The sequence below is a fragment of the Equus caballus genome, chromosome 27 (genome assembly GCF_041296265.1).
Source record: "Equus caballus isolate H_3958 breed thoroughbred chromosome 27, TB-T2T, whole genome shotgun sequence".
NCBI lineage: Eukaryota > Metazoa > Chordata > Mammalia > Perissodactyla > Equidae > Equus > Equus caballus.
This window is the reverse complement of record NC_091710.1, coordinates 17,780,228-17,802,245: the sequence shown is the minus strand read 5'-3', so window position 1 is coordinate 17,802,245 and position 22,018 is coordinate 17,780,228. Positions and strand designations below refer to the sequence as shown.

The following is a 22,018-nucleotide window of genomic DNA, read 5'->3' as shown; positions in this document are numbered from 1 at the left end:
TTTTTGTTTCCTATACTTCAAAAATATTGTAATTTTATTTTCCACATCCCGAAAAGATAAACAAAATTCTGTCACTGAGTCAAGTGGTCCATAGGAAAGGGGAAGCTGGTCATTAATTCAGAGAATCCAGATGAGGAAGGCTGCTCTCGGCTCAACAGTCTACTAGGTAATGACACAGACTGAAACATAGGTTAGCCTCTCCTCCTGCCTGATCATCAGGGCTTGGGATTTCTAACTTATGAAGATAGAACAGTGACATCAGTTCATTTTCTTTGTAGAATATCACTGTTTGAAATCATCTTATGTATTTACTTCTCTGTGTTGTTATTTTCTGTCTTGGCTCCTGGGATACGTGGCCCAGGAGGTAGAGTTCAGAGACCTTCGCTTCCCTGGAGCAGTGTCTGGCATACGGTACACACTCCTAATTGCTGCACATGAAGGCAAATGAACAAATGAATGAATGAACTTTTGCACCTATTTGAATGTTATTTGCAAAACATTGTTTAACTTCTCTAGTAGTTCCACCTTCTCCCTTTTTCCTGGCATCTCTGCAAAGAAAGGTGTCTAGGACAAAATAAATTACAGCAGAAACAGTCATTGGATTTGACACGAAGTCCTGTAAAAGTTGCTTGCTTTTATGTATTTGGTCCATCAGCAAGCAAATACTTAATGAAGACAGCCAATTGCAGAGCTTTCTAATAAGGGAGGTGGCGCACTGGTTATTACTTCATAGTCTGACTCAGCCCTTCCTCCTTGTGGCATGTTCTGCTGAACATCTACACTGCTGCCGTGAACAGACAACTCAAAGCCTAATGAGATGGTATGTTTTCAAGTGACTTTTAAAAAACCATGTGTATTTAGAGTCTTTGGCATATTTTTTGCCATCTACTTGGTAGGAATGACATACCTCTAATGCTACTTTAAGTGAACATCAGGATCTGAAAGGCGAATTTTATTAATCACTCAAATTGGAAATATTTCTTTGAGATTTTATAAATAACATTGAAAATGAGTGGTAGACGGAGTCAATACACAAAATTTACTTTATATAAATTAAAGTTGTTTTAGTGCTGTCAAGTTGATTCTCACCCCTAGCGACCCTGTGTAAAGTGGAGTGGAACCCTGACTGATGTTTTTGCACCTTCTCTCACCTTCCAGTGAGACAGTATCAGACAATGATAACAGACACTGCTCTGCTGCTATTCACAGGGTTTTCATGGTCAATTTTTTCAGAAGTTGGTGGCCAGTCCTTCTTCCTAGTCTGTCTAGTCTGGAAGCTCTGCTGAAACCTGTCCACCATGGGTGGCCTGCTGGTATTTGAAATACTGGTGGCAGAGTTTTCAGCATCACACCACCATATAGACGACACACAACCGACAGACAGATGGTGTGGTTCCTTAATTGGGAAACAAACCCGGGCTGCCGTGGTGAGAGCGCTGAATCTTAACCACTAGACCACCAGGGCTATAAATTTAAGGCTTGAGTCTAATTTGGCATTGTGTATATTTAGACAAGTCGATGTCCTCGTGTCTCCTATTATTGTTTATTAAAGGAAAACTGACAGTGATAGCAAAATGTTGGCTATGTTTTTTTCTATTTGTATATGTTTAAAGAATTTTTGGTCATCATCCTTCATTTTATCTATTTAACCTTCTAGTGATTAGTTGTCAAACACCTACCTGGCAGTGTTTTTTCAGGCTTTATATTCTAAAATAGTTTTCTAGTTAACAAGTGAAAAAATAAAACTCACCAACTTACCATGATATTTAGTTGGCATGGGAAAACAAATTTGAGCCAAGATAATACTAAACAATGGCATATGTCTGACCCTTTAGCTGTGTGGAATTAAGTGGGCCAATTGATGAAATTGAAATTTTGAAGTTTTATCCAGGTGCCCCAAGGATGTTTAGACACCAATGATATTTAATGTGCCTGGTGGTATGTGGCACAGAAAACTCTCTGCTGTCGATCCTTGAGTTGTGGAACTCCCCGTGTCTATGAAAGACTGCAAGCACCGCACAGGGAATGATCTTGCCTCTTTGTGTTAGAAGAGCATCTCCAACACCCAGCATACTGCCTGAACACTGTGGATGTGAAGAGGGAAATGAATGAATGTGTATGTTAAAACTAATGTGACCAGAGTAATTCAATTAACAACAGATCTTGAAATTATTTACAGGATAGAGAATACTACAAGAACAAACAAAAATGTGACCACGGTAGGTGAGAAGAAATCACTGTGGTATACTATGGGCTAAATTATCTTCCATCAAAAGAATATGTATAAACAGCATAATATAGATTGGCCTTTGTTTCCAGCAAGGTTTCTTAACCTTGGCGCTATTATATTTTGGGCCAGATAATTCTTTGTTACGAGGATTCCTTGTCCTGTGCAATGTAGGATGTTTAGCATCATCCCTGGCCTCCATCCACCAGATGGGGACATCCCCATCTCTAGTTTTGACAACTAAAATGATCTCCAGACATTGCCAAATTTGCTCTAGGGGGCAAAATTGCTCTGTATGGAGAACCACTGGTTTATAGAAAGGTATAGTAGATACTAGATAACATCTGAAAGTTTAAGCACACATAATTTTGCTTTCCTTTGAAAACATTTGGATTGTACAGTATTTTTTGCATGTATACATCTTTTGTACTAAACTTATTCGCATGATTTATTCCTTCCTATAATATTTTTCATCTAATTTGACTAATTAAAGAAGGAAGACAATGTCTACTATCAGTGCATACTGTGTTCTGTGTTCTAGTCTAAAAACTTTGTATAGATTATTAAACACTCACATCTACTTTATGAAGGAGGTGGTATTATTTGGTAACTTAAGAAACTAAGACTCAGAGTCTAAGTTGTCTAGTATTATATACTGAGTAGTCAAGCTGGGATAACTGTTCTGCTATTTATTTGGTTCTAAAGTCAGTGTTCTTTTTAGTACAGTCAATTGGAGTAACGTTCATTAACTTAGAGATTCTCCTCTCCACCTTTTTTTATTTCCTGCCCAGCTAAGAAGACATCACATTCCACTGCTGGCCATGAACTTACTATATTGGAGTAGAAGCAAAATAAAGCATCAGAAATGATTTGCATAACGCCATCTCCTCCTTTTTCTCTTTGTAAGCTATAAGGGATGGAACAAAATGGACTCTGCACTACTGGAGCCAGAGGACGTGTTTGGAGATTTGTTAAGAAATAAACAGAAAATGGAGAGTGGTGTCATCAACACAGTGGAATAGAAAGCCCTAGACCTTTTCCCCCCATAGAGTTAATAAAGATCTATGGTTCAAAAAGCCTTTACGAGAACTCCAGAAACCAGTTAAGAAGTCATGGCACCTTAGGCAAGCCCAAAGCCAAGAACAGCCTCATTTAAGTGGATAAGAAGTGCCACTTCATTTCAACCATGATAGCTTCTCCCCTAAGCTAGCACAGCTTGGTGCAACTGGGAGAAAAAGTCCAACTTGTGGCTTCTTCTTTGAGAGCAAAGAGAACTGTGGGGAAAAAAGCCCAACTCTCTGACATTTCAGGGGGCTGTTTGAGGGACTGGTTTCTGTCTCACCTGACTCTAGGCGTTGACAGGGAATCAGCATACTTTGGAGGCTCAGGGGCTACTGATAACAAAAGAGAGCTTAGCAACTTGTTGCAGCACCAGAGAACCTCACCACCACAGGTAGAAGCTGGGACAACTTGGCACAATAAGGAGAAAGTGCCCAGCTCACCGATTCTCCCTTGGGAGGGAAAGAGAAGAGTGGAATGTGCATGCAATGTTCCAGCTTTTCAGAGGGCTGCTTGTGGACTGGTTTCTGTCTTGCTTTACTCAGAGTGCTGACAGGACCAGCATACTTTGGATGCCTGAGGGCTGCAGAGAACAAAGGAGAGCTCAACAGTGTGGTGCCAGAGAACCTCAATTATCACAGATAGACACTAGATGGAGCCAGACTACAAGCTTCTGAAAAAGAAACTGGCAAAACACTCTAATTGGGAAATTATCCACACAAGCTCAGTGAAGACTCATCCCAAGAAAAAGCTTGAGGGGCTTCCAGAATCTCTAGAAGGGCTGATTTGTGAAGGTCTGCCCCCCACGAGGCCAGTCTAAACAGACTGGGAGAGGTGGCTGTTGTTCCACATGCACATATCACGATACAAAGTAACAAGGTGCACAAAGAAATGCAGACCTGGCCCAATCAGAGGAGCAAGAGAAATCTCTGCAAACTGACCCCAAGGAAACGGAGGTCTACCAGTTACCTGCCAAATCATTCAAAATAGTCATCTTAAAGAAGCTCAATATACTACAAGAGAACAATGATAGACAACTAAACAAAATCCAGAAAACAATGCATGAACAAAATGACAATATCACAAAGAGATAGAGATCGTAAAAAAGGGTGAAACAGAAATTTTGGAGCTAAAGAATACAATAACTGAACTGAAAAATTTGCTAGAGAGGTTCAACAGTAGATTCAGTCAAGCAAGAGAAACACTTAGCAATTTCAAAGACAGGTCATTTGAAATGATTCAGTCAGAGGAACAACAACAACAACAACAAAGGATGAAGAAAAGTGAAGAGAGCCTAAAGACCGTATGGGACCTCATCAAGTGGACCAATATATACACCATGGAGCCTCAGAAGGAGAAGAAATAAAGGGGCAGAGGGCTCATTTGAGGAAGGAATAACTGGAAACTTTCCAAATCTGACGAAGGAAGTGAACATCCACGTTCGAGACGCTGGAAGGACTCCAACTGGGGTAAGTCCAAGGAGGCCCACATCAAGACACCTTATAAGCAAACTGTGAACAGTCAAAGACAAAGAGAAAATCTCAAAAATAGCAAGAGAAAAATGACTTGTCACACACAAGGGGGCTCCCGCAGGTTATAAGCAGACTTCTCAGCAGAAATATTACAGGCCAGAGAGGAGTGGGTGATATATTCAAAATGCTGAAAGAAAAAAAAAAAAAAAAACTGCCAACTAAAAATACTATATCCACCAAAACTGTCTTTTAAAAATGAAGGAGAAATAAAGATCCTCCCAGCTAAACAAAAGCTGAGGGAGTTTATCATCACTAGACCTGTCTTACAAGAATTACTAAAGGTAGTCTTTTAGTTGAAGGGATGCTGGAAAGCAACATAAAGTCATATGAAAATATAAAGCTCTCTGGTGAAGATAAAGATTTAGACAAATACAGATTCCTAATACTGTAATGATGATGCATATAAATCACTTTTTTAGGTTTTATTTGAGGAAGATTAGCCCTGAGCTAACATCCGCTGCCAAGCCTCCTCTTTTTGCTGAGGAAGACTGGCCCTGAGCTAACATCCATGCCCATCTTCCTCTACTTTTTATATGGGATGCCTGACATAGCATGGCTTGCCAAGCAGTGCGTAGGTCCACACCCAGGATCCGAACCAACAAACCCAGGGCTGCCGAAGCAGAACGTGCAAACTTAACTGCTGTGCCACCAGGCTGCCCCCATAAATCACTTTTGATCCTGATACTGAATTTCAAAGATAAAGGCATAAAAATAACTATAACTATAAAACTATGTTAATAGACACAAAATATAAAAAGATATAATATGTGACATAGATAACATAAAGTGTGTGGAGGAGACAAAAGGAGTAGAGCTTGTATCTGACAGAAGTTATTTGTTATCAATTTAAAACAGATTCTTATAACTATATAATAGTTTATATATTCTTCATGGCAACCACAAAGAAAATACCTATAGAAGATGCACACAAGAAATAAGAAAGGAATCAAAGCATGTTACCACAAAAAATCAGTGAGACACAAAAGAAGGCAGCAAAAGTGGAAAAGAGGGGCAAAATAACTATAAAACATAGAGAAAACAATGAACAAAATGGCAAAAGTATATCTTTCTCTATTTGTAATTACTGGAAATGAAAATGGATTAAAATAGACTGGCAGAATAGATTTTAAAAATACAACAAGATTCAACTAGGTGCTGTTTATAAGAGACTCACTAAGGATATTAAGAACACTCATGGAGTGAAAGTGAAAGAATGGAAAAAGATATTCCATGCAAATGGGAACCAAAAAAGCAGTAGTGGTCTTAGTTGTATCAGATAAAATAGACCTTAAGGCAAAAACTGTCACAAGAGACAAAGGAAGACACTAGATAATGATAAAATTGTAAATTCACCAAGAAGATACAACAATTATGAATATATATACACTTAACAACAGGGGATCCAAATATATGAAGCAAAATTGATAGAACTGAAGGGAGAAATAGATAGCAATGCAATAATAATAGGAGATTTCAATACTCCACTTTCAATAATATAAAATACAAATTCTTCTCAAGCACAGATGGAAGATTCTACAGAATAGATCATGTTAGGCCACAAAAACAAGTCTTAACAAATTTAAGAAGATTGAAATCATACCACGTATCTTTTCTAACCACAATGAAATTAAACAAGAAATTAGTAGTAAAAATAAAACTGGAAAATTCACAAATATATGGAAATTGCATAACACATTTTTGAACAACCAATAGGTCCAAGCAGAAATCACAAGGGAAACTAATATCTTGAGACAAATGAAGTGAAAACACAGTGTACCAAAACCTATCAGATGCAGCAAGGCAGTACTAATTAGGATGTTTATAGCAGTAAATGCTTGAATTAAAAAGAAGAAAAATCTCAAATCAACAACTTAACTTTACACCTCAAGAAACTGGAAAAAGAACAAACTAAACCCAAAGCTAGCAGAAGGAAAGAAATGATAAATATTAGAGCAGAGATAAATGAAAGAGAGAGTAGAAAAACAATTAAGAAAACAATGGAATTAAGAGTTGGTTTTTTGAAAACATCAACAAAACTGACAAACTCCTAGCTAGACTAGGAAAAAATAGAGAAGACAAATAAATAAAATCAGAAATGAAAGAGGAGATATTACAACTGATATCACAGAAATACAAAGGATCATAAGAGACTACTATGAACAATTATATGCCAAAAAATTGGATAACCTAGAAGAAATGAATAACTTTTTAGAAACACACAACCTACCAGAACTGAACCATTAAGAAATAAATATCTGAACAGACCTATAACTAATAAGGATATTAAGTAAGTAGTCAACAATCTCCAAGCAAAGAAAATCCCAGGACAAAATGTCTTCACTGGTGAATTCTACTAAACAGTTAAAGAATTAATACCAATCCTTCTCAAACCCTTGCAAAAAATTAGAGAGGAAGGAATATGTCCAAATTCATTTTATGAGGCCAGCATTACTCTGATACCAAAATTAGACAAAGACAGCACAAGTAAAGAAAACTACAAGCCAATATTCCTGATGAACATAGATGCAAAGATCCTCAACAAAATATTAGCAAACCAAACTCAACAGCACTTTAAGAAGATTATACACAATGACCAAGTGGGATTTATTCCTGGAATGAAAGGATAGTCCAACATATGAAAATTGATCTGTGTAATACACCACATTAACAGAGTAAAGGGGAAAAAAACCCACACGATCATCTCAATTGATGCAGAAAAAGCATTTGACAAAATTCAATGCCCTTTCATCATAAAAACACTCAACAAACTAGGACTAGAAGAAAATTACTTCAACATAATAAAAGCCATCTGTGAAAAGCCCACAACTAAAATAATAATCAATGGTGAAAAACTGAAAGCTTTATCTCTGACATAAGGAACAAAATAAGGATGCCTGCTTACACCACTTTGATTTAATATAGTACTAGAAGTCCTAGCCAGAGCAATTCTGCAAGAAAAAGAATTAAAAGGCACCCACATTGGAAAGGAAGAAGTAAACTTATCTCTGCAGATGGCACGGTTTCCTGTGAGGAAACTCCTAAGGAGTCCTCAAAACACTGTGAGAATTAATAAAAGAACTCAGCAAAGTTTTGAAGGATACAAAATCAACACAAAAAACCAGTTGTGTTTCTATACATGAACAGTCTAAAAATGAAATTAAGAAAACAATTTCATTTACAACTTCAAAAAGAGTAAAATATTTAGGAATAAACTAAGGAGGTGAAAGACTTGTAAGCTGAAAACTACAAAACTCTCCTGAAAGAAATTAAAGAAGATATAGACAGAGAGAAAGATGCCCCGTGCTGTGGACTAGAAGACAATATCATTGCCCTGTCAATACTACCCACAGTGAGGTACAGATTCAATGCAATCCCTGTCAAAATCTCAATGGCCTTTTTTCTCAGAAATAGAAAAATCCATCCTAAAATTCATATGGAATATCAAAGGACTCCAAATAGACAAAGCAATCTTAAAAACAAAAAAACAAAGTGGAAGATCTCAAACTTTATGATTTCAAAACTTGTTACAAGGCTACAGTAATCAAAACAATGTGGTAGGGGCATGAAAACAGACATACAGACCAATTGAACACAATAGAAAGCCTTGAAACAAATCAGAAAATCAAATAATTTTCGACAAGGCTGACAAGACCATCAAATGGAGAAGAGATAGAAGCAAACTAAATGTTTGTGGATGGATGAATGGATAAAGAAAATGTGCTATATACAAGAGTGGAATATTATTCAGCCTTAAAAAAGAAAGAAATTCTGTCATGTGCTACAATATGCATGAAGTTTGAAGACATAATGCTAAGTGAAATAAATCAGTCATAAAAAGACAAACACTGCAAGGTTTCACCTATATGAGATATCTAAAGTAGTCAAACTCTTAGAGACAGAAAGTAGAATGGTAGTTGCCAGAGCTGCCATTTTATTGAGAGTTTTTATCATAAATGAATGCAGAATCTTGTTGAATGATTTTTATGGATCTATCAAAATGATCATGTGACTTTAATTCTTCATTTTGTTACGATGGTGTATCACACTGATTGATTTGCATATGTTCAACTATCCTTGAGTGCTTGGAATAAATCCCACTTGATCGTGGTGTATGATCCTTTTAATGTATTGTTAGATTTGATTTGCTAATATTTTGTTGAGGATTTTTGCATCTATGTTCATCAGTGATATTTCCCTGTAATTATTTTGCATGTGTGATGTCCTTGTCTGCTTTTGGTATCACGATAATGTTGGTCTTATAAAATGAGTTAGGAAGTGTCCCCTCTCCTTCAATTTTTTGTAAGATTTTGAGAAGGATAGGTATTAAATCTTCTTTGAATGTTTCACAGAATTCACCAGAGAAGCCATCTGGTCCTGAACATTGTTTTTTGGAAGGCTTTTGATTACTATTTCAGTCTCCTTGTTGTGATCATTCTATTCAGATTCTCTGTTTCTTCTTGATTCAGTTTTGGAAGACTGTATGATTCTGAGAATTTATCCATTTCTTCTACATTATATAATTTGTTGGTGTATAGCTTTTCACAGAATATTCTCTTATAATCCTTCATATTTTGGTGGTATCTGTTGTGATTTCTCCTCATTTTTTATTTTATTCATTTGAGTCTCCTCTTTTTTCTTAGTGAGTCTAGCTAAAGTTTCGTTAATTTTGTTTATCTCTTCAAAGAATCAGCACTTATTTCACTGATCCTTTTTACTGTTTTTCTCATTCTTTGCTTCATTTGTTCCCACTCTGGTTTTCATTGTTTCTTTCTGTCTGCTGACTCTGAGCTTCGTTTGCTCTTCTTTTTCTCTTTCCTTATATGTAATGTTAGCTACTTATTTGAGATGTTTCTTATTTTCTGAGATAACCTTGTATTGCTATAAGCTTCCCTCTTTACATCACTTTTGCGGCATATCATAGATTTTAGTATGTTATCTTTTTCTTCTTACTTGTTTTAAGTATTTTTTATTTCTCCTTTTATTTCTTCATTGACCCAATAGTTGTTCAGTAGCATGTTGTTTAGTCTCCACATACTTACGACTTTCCCAGCTCTATTCTTATAGTTGACTTCTGGTCTCATATCATTGTGTTCACGAAAAGATGCTTGATATGATTTCAGTCTTCTTAAATTTATTGAGACTTTTTTCCGCAACATATGGTCTACCTTTGAGAATGTTTTGTGTGCACTTGAGAAGAATGTGCATTCTGCTGTTTTTGGATGAAGTGTTCTGTATGTATCTATTAAGTCCATCTGGCCTCTGTTTCATTTAAGGCTGTTTCCTTGTTGACTTTCTGTCTGGATGATCTATCCATTGATGTAAGTGGGGTATTAAAGTCCCCTACTATTGTTGTATTGCTGTCAATTTCTCTCTTTAGGTCCGTTAATAATTCCTTTATATACTTTGGTGTTCCTATATTAGATGCATATATATTAATAAATGTTATGTCTTCTTGATAGATTGTCTCCTTTATCATTATATAATGTCCATCTTTGTCTCTTGTTTCCTTTTTTGTTTTAAAGTCTATTTTGTCTGATGTAGGTATGGCTACATCTGCTTTCTTTTGCTTGCCATTTGCTTGCCATTTCCATCCCTTCTCTTTGAGCCTATGTTTGTCTTTAAAGTTGCGATGGGTCTCCTGGAGGCAGCATATTTCTGGGTCTTGTTTTTTAATCCTTCCAGCCATTCTTTTTTTTTTCTTTTTTCTTTTTGCTGAGGAAGATTTGATCTGAGCTAAAATCTGTGCCATTCCTTCTCTATTTTGTGTGTGGGTTGCTGCCACAGCATAGCCACTGGTGAGTGATATAGGTCTGCGCCTAGGGACTGATCATAGGCTGCTGAAGTGGAGCACACCAAACTTAACCCCTAGGCCATGGGGCCTGCCCCACACTCTGTGTCTTTTAATTGGTGAATTGAATCCATTTATATTTAAGGTGATTGTTGATATATGAGAACTTAATACTGCCATTTTATCCCTTCTTTTCTGGTTGTTCTATATTTCCATTGTTTCTTTTTCCTTGTATTTCTGTCTGCCATTTCAGCTAGGTTATTTTCTGTGACATGTTTCTCAGTTTCCTCTTTTTTTTTTCTGTTTTCTGACTCTGCTCTGATTTTTGCTTTATGGTCACCATGAAGTTTGCATTCAAGGTTTCATAGATAAGATAGTCCTTTTTCTGCTGATAGCATCTTATCTCCATTGGCCTAAGTGGGTTCCATTCTTTTCCTCTTCCCTTCTCTGTTTTTGTTGTCATAAAGTATCCCTTTTTGTATTTTGTGTCTGTTACCAAATTGAAGAGGTTATAGCTATTTTTAATGCTTCCTTTCTCTTCAATCATTATAATTAAGTGTTTACTGTCCTATTCTGACACAGAGTTGTAATTTTCTGATTCTGTCTATCACCTTGTTCAAAGCTTTTCATACCTTACCCTTTTCCTTTCAAGTGTGAGAGCTCCTTTCAACATTTCTTGTAAGGAAGGTCTAGTGGCAATGAACTCCCTAAGCTTTTGTTTGTCTGGAAAGCCTTTATTTCTCCTTCCTATCCAAAAGATAAGTTTGATGGAGAGAGTATTCTTGGCGGACAGTTTTTGTCTTTCTATATTTTGAAATAGCTTTCCACTTTCTTCTGGCCTGTAGAGTTTTGCTCAGAAATCTGCTGATAGCCTAAGGAGGGGTTCCCTTGTAGTTTACAGTCTTTTTTTCCATGACTGCATTTAATATTACTTCTTTGTCATTGATTTTCGACAGTTTATTATTATGTATCTTGGAGAAGGTCTTTTTGCATTGAGATAATTGAGTGTTCTATTAGCTTTATGGATTTGTATATCCAGTGTCTTCCCTGGGTTCAGAAGTTCTCAGCTATCATTTCTTTAAATGAGCTCTCTGCTCTGTTCTCTTTCTCTTCTCCTTCTGGGATACCATTGTCCTTACGTTGCCTGTCTAGTGGAGTCTGATAATTCTTGTAGAATTTCTGCATTTTTTTAAGTCTTAATTCTCTCTCCTCTTCTACATGCATCATTTCTAGGTTTCTATCTTTGAGCTCACTAATTCCCTCTTCTATGTAATTGGCTCTATTTCCAGTGCTTTGTAATGCATTCTTCATCACATTTATTGAGTTCTTCAGCTGCAGAATTTCTCTTTGGTTCTTTTTAGAGTTTCAATCTCTTTGGTAAAGTATTCCTTCTGTTCCTTTTTATTCCTGAGCTCATTGAACTACCTTTCTGAGTTTTCTTGTAGCTGATCGAATATCTTCATGACAGCTCTTTTGAATAATTTATCAGTTAGATCACACTCTTCTATGACTTTACATTTGTTTTCTGGAGAATCGTTTTCTTTTTGTGATGCCGTGTTACCATGGCTTTTTGTAGTGATTGCTGAGTTATTCCTCTGCTGGCACATTTGTTGTAACAAATATGCTTCTTATTCAAGTATTGCTTTGCTTGTTTTGATTCAAACTTTTCAACCCCTTGGAGATTAGAAGCCTTTCTTTTGTTTTTCAGTAGGTGGCGCTATAGCACTAGTTTTTGGTTCCCTTTACCTGAGCTATCTGTGGCTATATTTGAGGATCTGCATGTTCCACCGTCCACTGCCTCTATTTGGGGTGCTGCCCATACCTTCATTGTTGCTTGCCCGCACCTCTGTGGGTCACTGATGCCTTGCTGCTGTTGGTGTTGCTGCAGTCACTGCCTTCACTTCCAGGGAGGGTTGATGCCTCAGCCATGTCTAGGATCACCTGGTTTGGAAGCTTTGACACTGTGGTGTGGGGAGGGGACTGTGAGGAGGAAGCTGGGTTCACAGCACAATGTCTCAGCTGCTGCCTGTTACCCTGCAGCTATGTGCACTTCTGTGGTTGAGACATAGGAGTCTTGTATCCCCCTTGCCACTGCTACCAGGTTCCGAGCTGCAGCCACAGGCCTGGGATCACGGGGCTCCACGTTCACTGCTGCTCCACTTCCCATGGCTGCAGGTGGTGCCATGGCTGGCTGGCTGGCACTGCACACGTGCCTCCGGTGCTGCTCACCGAGCTCTCCGGTGCTTGGGGCAGCTGGCTCAGCCGCCATGGCCGAGGGTGCAGGATCCTGAGTGCTGCCTTCACTGTTCCCCTGTGTATCCAATCCGCCCACCTTCACATGTGCCAGTGTCTGCATCTCTCAGGTACCCTGGTGTGTTGGGCAATGTATGCTTTTTTGGGTTATGGATGTTTTAGTTGCTGTAAGTTGAAGGGGAGAGACAAAAGGCTCCTCTGATGCTGCCATGATGATGATGTCACCTCCGCATCTCTTTTATAGACAATCTGTCCACTACATTTTAAGCATTGTTAATCAGTTTAGAGACAGATTTTTAAATAGATATGGGCTACTTCCAAATATTATATAATAAATAGATATTTTTAAGAAATTAAATGCTTTTACAATATTCACAAAAGTTAAACAAACAGTGATTTCCACAAAAGGGCATGGCACATAATCAAAAATAGAAATGATATCACTGCTGTAAGAAAATTCAAAGTAGAGAAGATTCCAGGGAATCCTAGAGATCTACAGTCTATGGTTACAAAATGTGGCCACATAATGAAGGGCACAAGACACTTTCAGTTCAAAGTCTATGTTCTAGAGCCTGTCAGATGCAGATAAATTGCTCATTTATTATATTTTAAAATTTCAGTTTTTTTCAGAAAAATGAGATTGAAAATCGGAGAAAAAGAAAAGAATTAACTCATTCTACCAATGTAACATAATGCAGAGGTAATGCCAAATCATTTATTGAACAAAACAAGAGAAAAATGGTACATGACTTGCATTATTCTTAGACTTCCACAGTATTTAAAAATAGAGAAATCCTTTTCAATATTTTCAATGAAGCATGTACCTTACTTTCACTTAGAAAACTTTTCCTAAGTAATTCTTCAGATTCTGTTTCTCTAATAGGTTGGAATCAACATGTACAATTATTATATTAGAAAATGTACCCAGATACTTTCTTCTCCTTGCTACTGCTTCCAGCTCCTCCCACTGTCACTGAACACCAGGATGCAGCTGCGCCCAGTCAGAGCTCCCGTGTGCTCCCTGGGGCCACAGCAGTGACTGCCATTCTCTCTTCAAGGTCAATCTGCACCCTGTGGTATTTATTTGACACAAGTAGGGTCCAGCCACCAGTTCCTCTTTGGAAACAAAAAAAGAAAAATGGTAAAGAAGAGAAAATTATTTAACATAGTTACTATGGAGTAGAAAATCTATCAGGTTATAAGTATATATTAAATTTAATAAAATCATAGATTCACAATAGAAAAAGAAAGAAACAGAGGAATTATGTGTAAATGGATAAACTCTAAACTGCTTTCACATTTAGCTAAGTGGCCCTCTGACAGTACAGGTGTCCCACTGAGTGGAGAAGGTGTCTGATGTAACATAGGTGGCCACTTAAACAGAGTTCCTGTCACTTTTGGAACTAGTGTACTTAACAACCCTTGTAGAGGATTTGTCCTTTGCCAAACAACAGAATGAACTCCTATGATAGGAAGTACAGTATTAAGCACTGAGGAAACAAAGATGGTTAAGATCTGGAGCAGCAAGTGGTCCAGGTGAGGCACAGGCGGGGCGCGGAGCACTCTGCTGTCTGGCAGCACTTCAGGGAGGCTGCGGAGGGTCTCACAGTGTGCTCGGTCCATCCTGGATGGTGAGTCGTCTGTCAGGTATTCAAGAAGGACAGTGTAGAGCAGAAATGGTGTTCTTTTTATTTTGGCCAATGCCACATCTAAAACAGGAACATAAGATGCTTGTTGATGGTTTATTGATGTTTGCTATTTTTCCAGTCTAATGAATAAAATTGAGGGATTTCTTTAAAAAAAAACTCCTGAACCACTATTTCTTAATAATCAATGTCTACAAAGAAAAACCAATTCTCTAAAGCAATCCCTAAGATGAGGAAATCAGCACACTTTTCCCCACAGTTCTGCCTCTCACCTGAAGGTTCTGATAGAGAGGTCTGAAATTCTAGGGAGTTTATTATTTTTCATTGACATATTTATTAAGCATCTCTTGAATTGATGGCCACACACTTAACTGTTTCCTTAGGATTTTCAAGTTCACAGATTCTTTAGAATTCAGATTCTTTCTAAGATTTCTTTTGTTTTGAGGAAGATTAGCCCTGAGCTAACATCTGCCACCAGTCCTCTTCTTTTTGCTGAGGAAGACTGGCCCTGAGCTAACACCCAGGTCCATCTTCCTCTACTTAATATGTGGGATGCCTGCCACAGCATGGCTTGCCAAGCGGTGCCATGTCCACACCCGGGATGCGAACCAGCGAACTCCAGGCTGCCAAGAAGCGGAAAGTGTGCACTTAACCACTGCACTAGGCCGGCCCCTAAGAGTTCTCTTTTTTTGTAGTGAATTTTTATTCAAAAATATATTTTCCTCTGGATGAACCATAACACGATACTCTCTATTTTGATCCAGACTCTTAAGCATGAGGTTATACATATCTTAAGTATGAAATTATATATACACACATGCACACACACACACACACAGATATACATACACACACACATGCACACACACATATATATACACATGCACACACACAATATACACACACACATGCACGCACACATATACATACACATATATACACATGCACACACATACACACACACATACACAAGCACATATATTCACATGCACACACACATATATACATATACACATGCACATATATACACACATATACACATGCACACACACATGCACACATATATACATGTATCTACACATGCACACACATATATACACACACATACACACATAGATACACTCGCACACACATACACACATATATACACATGCACACACACACGTGCACACACAAACACACATATATACACACGTGCACACACATGCACATACACACACACATATACACACGCGCACACACACATACACACACACATATATATACATACACGCACACACACACACACACAGTTGCTTTTTATTGTTTTATATTTCTAATTGAAGAGCCTGGCATTTAAAGCAGGAGACGGGATGGAGAATATTTTGTCACCAACACCAATCCATCTGATTGACATTTAAATCTGCTTCTTTCTTACGCTAGACGCCTGGGAGGTGGGCAAAGCTCTTGCTCAGATTTGAGTGTTCTGCTACACCACAGGCATCCCTCATGGACAGATGCAGCATGGTTTTCTACATGGAAGAAGATTTGTTCTTGGATGATCTGTGGCAATATTTACATTAGCCTCTGCTGGAGACAGTGCATGGATTTCTTCAACCCACAGTGGAAACTGCTACATAATTTCTTCCCTCTATACATGCCTCCCACCAACTTCATTTTTCAGGATATAATAGAATACTATCTACCCACTTCATTTCTACTTAATTTAATAACAATTTCACCGAGCAATTGAGAACTTTGTGTCAGGCATAGATGTCACTATATGGGTTTGTCTTTTAATTCCTAAAGTGGCCTTATGAGACAGGCTCTATTACTACCTTTTTGTATGGATGATGAGCAGCTTGCCTAGGTTCATGCTGCTAGGAAGTGGCCAACAAAGATTTGAATCCAGAATCTGTGCTATTGACTCTGACACATTATTATTATTATATAACTTTGAAGACATTGATAGGTATGGTGGTCTTCAAATAAATGTACAAAGGATGTGATGGAAGTGTGGGAGTGAGTAGATCTGACAGCCTTAGGAAGTAGCCCACACAGTTTAGGCAGCCTTCCATACTCCTGGTTAGGCAAAGCCCAGGTTTCTGAAATATAGGTAACCATTGAGTCAGGGAGTGTCTCCTAGCCTCTTCCTGTCAGGAGCTGCCAGATCCACTGTTCTCTCCCAAGCCTATCTAAAGTTTAGTAAGTGAGAAGATCTCCTGGGGTTTGACAAAGTGGCAACCAATAGGCTTAGGTACAACACTACTGAAACTGCATACCCTTTTCTATTTTTTTATTTTGTTTTTATGATTGTTTCAAAGAAGAGTTGAGAGAAAGTAAAAGAGATGCTACCAGCCAACCCATCATCCATCTTAACCTAGATGATTCACATTTGGAATTTTATACATATCAATTGAAACCTCTAAGGAAATACTAAACTAACATCTGTTGCCAATCCTCCTCTTTTAGCTTGAGGAAGACTGTCACTGAGCTAACATCTGTACCAATCTTCCTCCACTTTATGTGGGATGTCACCTCAGCATGGCTTGACGAATGGTGCTAGGTCTGCGCCCAGGATCCAAACCTGTGAACCCTGGGCCACCAAAGCAGAGCATGCAAACTTACCCCTATTCCACCAGGCCGACCCCCACCCTATGTCTTTTGATTGGAGCATTTAGTCCACTTACATCTAAAGTAACAAGTGATAAGTATGTACTTATTGCCATTTTGTTACTTTTTTTCTGGATGTTTTTGTAGTTTTGTCCATTCCTTTCTTCATCTCTTGCTCTCTTCCCTTGTGATTTAATGACTTTCTTTAGTTTATCTTTGGGTTTGTTTCTCTTTATTTTTTGTGTATTTATTATAGGTTTCTGGTTTGTGGTTCCCATGAGGTTTATAAATAATAACCTATGTATATAGCAATCTATATTAAGTTGATGGTCCCTTAAGTTTGACCTCATACTAAAAGCTCTACACTTTTACTCCCCTCTATGATTTATGTTTTAGAATTCATATTTTACCTCTTTTAATTTTGTGTGTCCCTTACTCTTTTATTGTAGATACAGATGATTTTAGTACTTTTGTCTTTTGACCTTCATACTAGCTTTTTAGGTGGTTAATCCACTACATTTATTATATATTTGCCTTTACCAATGATACTTTTTCTTTGGTAATTTTCTTATTTCTATTTGTGGCCTTTTCTTTTCCACTTAAAGAAGTCCCTTTAACATTTCTTGTAAGGCCAGTTTAGAGGTGATGAACTTCTTTAGTTTTTGCCTGTCTGGAAAACACTTTATCGCTCCTTCCTTTCTGAATGATAACCTTGCTGGGTAGAGTATTCTTGGTGTTAGGTTTTATCCTTTCAGCACTTTAAATATATCATGGCACTCCCTTCTAGCCTGTAAGGTTTCTTACAGAGAAGTCAGCTGATAGCCTTATGGGTTTCCTTTGTATGTCACTTGTTGCCTTTCTCTTGTGGCTTTTAGGATTCTCTCTTTATAATTCTTGACATTTTAATTATAATTGTCTCGGTGTGGGCCTCTTTGGGTTTATCTTGTTTGGTGCTTTCTGTGCTTCTTGTCCCTGGATGTGTGTTTCATTCCTTAGGTTAGGAAAGTTTTCAGCTATTATTTCTTCAAATAAGTTCTCTGACCCCTTTGTCTCTCTCTTCTCCTCCTGGGACACCAGTAATGCAAATGTTAACATGCTACTGTTGTCTCAGAGGTCCCTGAGACTGTCCTTGTTCTGTTTTTTTTTTTTTTGAGGAAGATTGACCCTGAGCTAACAACCATGCCTATCTTTCTCTACTTTATATGCAGGATGCCTGCCACAGCATGGCTTGACAAGCAGTGTGTAGGTCTACACCCAGGATCCAAACCGGCAAACCCTTGGCCACCAAAGCAGAGTGCACGAACTTTAACTGCCATGCCACTGGGCAAGCCCTTGTCCTTGTTCTTTTTAATTCTTTTCTTTCTTCTGCTCAGCTTGGGTGATTTCCTCTACTCTGTCTTCCAGACTGCTGATCCATTCTTCCGTGTCATATATTGTGCTGTTGATTCCCTCTAGTGAACTTTTCATTTCCATTATTGTATTTTTCAGTTCTGATAGATTCTTTTTTATATTTTCCAGTTCTTTGTTGTAGTTCTCACTGTGTTCATCTATTCTTCTCTCAAGTTCAGTGAACATCCTTATGACTGTTAGTTTGTACTCTTTATCAGGTAGATTATCTGTTTTGTTTAGTTCTTGTTTTGTGCTGGTTTTTGGTTCAAGCGAGTCTGTGCATAGACCCTTTAAGAGCAGGTTTTCCTTTCCCTAAAGTTCTTTAGTTGTGTATTCCCCATTTGTTTTCAAAGACAGGTGTTTGAGGCTCTCATCTCTCTTGTGCTGGATCTAGGGGCTGGGGTAATGTGGAGCTCACATATCCCGCTCCTCCAGGTGAAGCTCTGGACCTTTGAGATTGCTCCGACTCTGAATCACTGTGGGTAGAGGGGCTTTTCCTCTGCAGGACTGATCTCTGCCTCTCCCACTCGGCTCTGTGTTGTTCCACATCGTGGAGGTCCTTTCCATCCATTTTCCTGATCTCTCTCAGAGGATACTGTTCACAGGGAGTTGTAGGTTCATCGTGTTCACAGGAGGAGGTGAGTTTAGGATCCTCCTATCTGCCATCTTCCAAACTCTCTTAAGATACTACTCTAAAAATTATCTCCTCTTTCATTTTTTATACCTGTCTAATAACATGTTCATATGTTTTATCCATCACTCAGTACGATTTGTTTATACATAACCTGGCTGAGTTATGTCTATATTATAAATTTTCTGTCTATATTTTATAATTCTGTATTTGCTTCAAGCTAGACAGTCACATTTTATACCTGGGGGAGTGAAAGAAAAAAGGGCACGAAGATCCCTCAGCTGGAGCCTTAATTGCTTTCGATGAACAACAACAATAAAAGTCTCGTGACCACGTGCCGGGTCATAATTGGTAGGACTGTCAGAGGGTATGTGTTAACTCGTTCAGAGGTGAAATTACACAGCAGTAAAATAGTAACAATAACAACAATAATAATAATAACCCTATACTTTCCTCAACATTTAATGAATATTAGGGCAGGGAGACACCCAAGGGCACAAAATATAAGTAAATGAAGTAAATGCGGAGAGCCAACGACCATTAGGGTTTTTATATATGAAGCAAATAAATAAGTATATTAAACTTGTTGTAAAGGGACATTTCTAAGATAAGTACATTGTTTCAAATGTGATTTCATCCAGATATGGTTGTTCCTACTGTCATCTAATTGCATTGTAATTCATAGTGGAGTCACTAAAGATTTGGGAAATTGCCTGGGGTGAGCAGGAGTTGGGGAGTGAGCAAGAAGTAAGAAATGTGACAGGGACTATCACTGTCCTTACACCTCAGTGAAACTCTAAATATTTCTAGAGAGGAGGGCTGAGTGTGACTTTAAATGAACTCTTTCATCCCATTTCTTTTTTTTCTAATTATTGAGGTATAATTGCCATATAACATTATATTAGTTTCAAATATACAATGTCATGATGTGATATTTGTATAAATTGCAAAAAGATCGCCTAATAAGTTTAGTTAACACCCATCACCACACATAGTTACAAAATTTTGTTTTTCTTGTGATCAGAAATGTTAAGATCTACTCTCTTAGAAACTTTCAATATACAATACAGTATTATTAACTATAGTTACCACACCGAATGTTACATCCCCATGACTTATATTTGTTTTATAACTAGAAGTTTGTATTTTTTCACCCTCTTCACCTATTCCACCCCACCATCCACATCTGGCAACCAACAATCTGTTCTCTGTATCTGTGAGCTTGAGTGTTTGTTTGTTTATTTAGATGCCACATATAGGTGAGATCATACAGTATTTGTGTTGATCTGTTGAAACTATTTCACTTAGCAGAATGTCCTCCAGGTTCATCCATCTTTCATATATGGCAGGATTTCCATCTTTTTTAAGGCCAAATAACATTCCTGTGTTTGTGTGTCTGTTTCATATTTTATTCATTCGCCCATTGATGGACACCTAGGTTGTTTCATATCTTGGTTATTCTAAATTCTATTGTAATGAACATGGGGTACATATATATTCTCAAATTAGCATTTTCATCTGCTTCAAATAAATTCCCAGAAGTGGAAGTGCTGCATCATATGGGGGTTCTATTTTTAAGTTTTTGAAGAACCTGCATACTATTTACCACAGTGGCTGCACCAATTTACATTCCCACCAACGGTGCACAAAGGTTCTCTTTTCTTTACATCCTTGCCAACACTTGTTACGTCTTGTCTTTTTGATAATACTCATTCTAACAGATATTAGATGATATCTCATTGTGGTTTTAATTTGCATTTCCCTGGTGGATAGTGATGTTGAGCACCCTTTTATGCACCTATTGGCCATCTGTATGTCTTCTTTGGAGAAATATTTATCTAGATCCTCTGCCTATTTTTTAATTGTATTGTTTGGGTTGTTTTTTTTTTTTTGCTATTGAATTGCATGAGTTCTTTATATATTGTGGATATTAACCCCTTACCAGATATATGATTTGCAAATATTCTCTCCCATTTGGTAGGTTGCATTTTCATTTTGTTGATGGTTTCTTTTGCTGTGCAGAACTTTTTAGTTTGATGTAGTTCCACTCACTGATTTTTGCTTTTGTTCCCTTTGCAACAAAGACCAAAAAAATTCTTGCCAAGACTCATGTCAAGGAGCTTACTGCCTCTGTTTTCTCCTAGGAGTTTTATGGTTTGAGGTCTTACATTCAAGTCTTTAATCCATTTTGAGTTAATTTTTGAGTATGATGTTAAGATAGTGGTCTAATTTCATTCTTTTTTGTGTGTGTGTGAAGAAGATTCACCATGAGCTAACATCTGCTGCCAATCCTCCTCTTTTTTGGCTTGAGGAAGATTAGCCCTGAGCTAAAATCTGTGCCAATCTTCCTCTACCTTGGATGTGGGATGCCTTCACAGCATGGCTGATGAGTGGAATAGGTCCACACCTGGGATCTGAACCCACAAACTCTGGGCCACTGAAGTGGAGTGTGTGGAACCTTAACCACTTGGCCATGGGGTTGGTCCCTAGTTTGATTCTTTTGCATGTTGCTGTCCAGTTTTTTCAACAGCATTTATTGAAGAGACTGTCCTTTCTCCATTGTATATTCTTGGCTCCTTTGTAGTAAATTAATTGAACATATATGCATTGGTTTATTTCTGGGCTCTCCATTCTGTTCCATTGATCTATGTGTCTGTTTGTATGTCAATACCATCCTGTTTTGATTACTATAGCTTTGTAATATAGCTTGACTGCTTTGTCCAATCAGGATCTTTTGTGGTGCCATGATAATGTTAGGATTGTTTGTTCTATTTCTGTGGAAAATGCCATTGTAATTTTGATTAGGATTGCAGTACATCTGTATATTTCTTTGGGTAGTATGGACATTTTAACAATATCAATTCTTCAATACATGAGCATGGAATATCTTTCCACTTATTT

General features: G+C 37.8%; 1 long non-coding RNA gene across 2 annotated transcripts in view; it reads right to left on the bottom strand.

Moving 5' to 3' along the window:
• Positions 1-614: 614 nt before the first annotated feature.
• Positions 615-22,018, bottom strand: part of LOC111770916 (uncharacterized) — a 66,732-nt gene continuing 45,328 nt past the window's right edge. Inside the window, exons 5-6 of one of the 2 annotated variants that reach the window (XR_011433410.1) lie at positions 1,759-2,084; positions 615-938 (exon numbers count right to left, since the gene is read on the bottom strand). This is a non-coding gene — a long non-coding RNA (uncharacterized lncRNA). Of the gene's footprint in view, positions 939-1,758; positions 2,085-13,544; positions 14,569-22,018 lie in introns of those variants that run through there. The other variant, XR_011433411.1, reaches the window with a different exon arrangement.